The sequence below is a fragment of the Delphinus delphis genome, chromosome 7, assembly GCF_949987515.2.
Source record: "Delphinus delphis chromosome 7, mDelDel1.2, whole genome shotgun sequence".
NCBI classification, from domain to species: domain Eukaryota; kingdom Metazoa; phylum Chordata; class Mammalia; order Artiodactyla; family Delphinidae; genus Delphinus; species Delphinus delphis.
This window is the reverse complement of record NC_082689.1, coordinates 82,838,657-82,841,054: the sequence shown is the minus strand read 5'-3', so window position 1 is coordinate 82,841,054 and position 2,398 is coordinate 82,838,657. Positions and strand designations below refer to the sequence as shown.

Sequence of the window (2,398 nt, the reverse complement as noted above, 5' to 3'; positions counted from 1 at the left end):
ACTTTCTGGAGAGTTTTTTATCATAAAAGGTTGTTGAATTTTTTCAAAAGCTTTTTCTGCATCTATCGAGATTATCATTTGGTGTTTATCCTTCAATTTGTTAATATGGTTTATCACATTCATTGATTTGCATATATTGAAGAACCCTTGCATTCCTGGGATAAACCCCACTTGATCATTGTGTATGATCCTTGTAATGTGCTGTTGGATTCTGTTTGCTAGTATTTTGTGGACGATTTTTGCATCTTTATTCATCAGTGATATTGGCCTGTAGTTTTCTTTCTTTATTACATGTTTGGTTTTGGTTTCAGGGTGATGTTGGCCTCATAGAATGAGTTTGGGAGTGTTCCTCCCTCTGCTATATTTTGGAAGAGTTTGAGAACGATAGGTGTTAGCTCTTCTCTAAATGTTTGATAGAATTTGCCTGTGAAGCCATCTGGTCCTGGGCTTTTGTTTGTTGGAAGATTTTTTTTTTTTTTTCATTTTAACAGTTTTTAATGAAAGTTGTAAACAAGATCACTTCATTTCTGCATCTTCTCAATTGTTTCTTCCTTATATTTGCCCTTTTCCTTCCCTACTTGGTGAGACTTGGCTTTACGTTCGAGGATCTTTTTGCGGTCTTTGTCCAGTTTTAGTCTGGTGATAACCACCTTGCTGGGGTGAATGCCCACGTGGACAGTTGTGCCATTAGCCTTCTCCCGCTGCACTCATTCAATGTAGATGACATACTTCTTCCTGTAAACCTGGACTACTTTGCCAATTTGCTGCCCTTTGTAGTGCCCTCGTACAACCTGAACTTCATCATCCTTCCGGATGGGCATGGATCGGACATTGTACTTCTGTCTCAGCTCTTTAGAAAGAGGGGAAGACATAATTTTCCTGCGAATGTGGGAAGGCGCATTGAAATGCCTTTTCCGGTTCTTGCTTCGGTCAGAAGTCACAAAGGGATTGAACTTCATTTCGGCCGTTAGCGCTTCAGCGATGGCCACAAAAGGGAAGGCTGTTGGAAGATTTTTAATCACAGTTTCAATCTCAGTGTTTGTGACTGGTCTGTTTATATTTTCTATTTCTTCCTGGTTCAGTCCCTGAAGGTTGCACTTTTCTAAGAATTTGCCCATTTCTTCCAGGTTGTCCACTTTATTGGCATAGAGTTGCTTATAGTAATCTCTCATGAAGCTTTTTATCTCTGCAGTGTCAGTTGTTCCCTCTTTTTCATTTCGAATTCTGTTGAATTGAGTCTTCTCCCTTTTTTTCTTGATGAGTCTGGCTAATGGTTTATCAATTTTGTTTATCTTCTCAAAGAACCATCTTTTAGATTTATTGACCTTTGCTATTGTTTGCTTCATTTCTTTTTCATTTATTTCTGCTCTGATCTTTATGATTTCTTTCCTTCTCCTATCTTTGGGGCTTTTTGTTCTTCCTTCCCCAATTGCTTTAGGTGTAAGGTTAGGTGGTTTATTTGAGACTTTTCTTGTTTCTTGAGGTAGCATTTTATTGATATAAACTTACCTCTTAGAACTGCTTTTGCTGCATCCCATAGGTGTTGGATCATAGTGTTTTCATTGTCATTTGTTTTTAGGTATTTTTTAATTTCCTCTTTGATTTCTTCAGTGATCTCTTGGTTATCTAGTACTGTATTGTTTAACCTCCATGTGTTTGTATTTTTTACAGTTTTTTTTCCTGTAATTCATGTCTAGTCTTATAGTGTTGTGGTTGGAAAAGATACTTGATAAGATTTCAGTTTTCTTAAATTTATCAAGGCTTGATTTGTGACTCAAGATGATCTACCCTGGAGAGTGTTCCATGAGCACTTGAGAAGAAAGCGTAGTCTGTTGTTTTTGGGTGGAATGTCCTATAAATATCAATTAAGTCCATCTTGTTTAATGCATCATTTAAAGCTGTGTTTCCTTATTTATTTTCATTTTGGATGATCTGTCCATTGGTGAAAGTGGGGTGTTAAAATCCCCTACTATGACTGCATTCCTGTCCATTTCCCCTTTTATGGCTGTTAGCATTTGCCTTATGTACTGAGGTGCTCCTATGTTGGGTGTATAAATATTTACAATTGTTATATCTTCTGTTTGGATTGATCTGTTGATCATTATGTAGTGTCCTTCTTTGTCTCTTGTAGTAGTCTTTATTTTAAAGTCTATTTTGTCTGATATGAGAATTGCTACTCCAGCTTTCTTTTGATTTCCATTTGCATCGAATATCTTTTTCCATCCCCACACTTTCAGTCTGTATGTGTCCTTAGGTCTGAAGTGGGTGTCTTGTAGACAGCATCGATACAGGTCTTGTTTTTGTATCCATTCATCCAGTCTATGTCTTTTGGTTGGAGCATTTAATCCATTTACATCTAAGGTAGTTATCGATATGTATGTTCCTATTACCATTTTCT

The 2,398-nt window shown here is 36.9% G+C and overlaps 1 pseudogene; it reads right to left on the bottom strand.

Annotated features, from left to right (window-relative positions):
- Positions 1-466: 466 nt before the first annotated feature.
- On the bottom strand, positions 467-993 carry LOC132428177 (large ribosomal subunit protein uL24-like; annotated as a pseudogene).
- Positions 994-2,398: the final 1,405 nt, after the last annotated feature.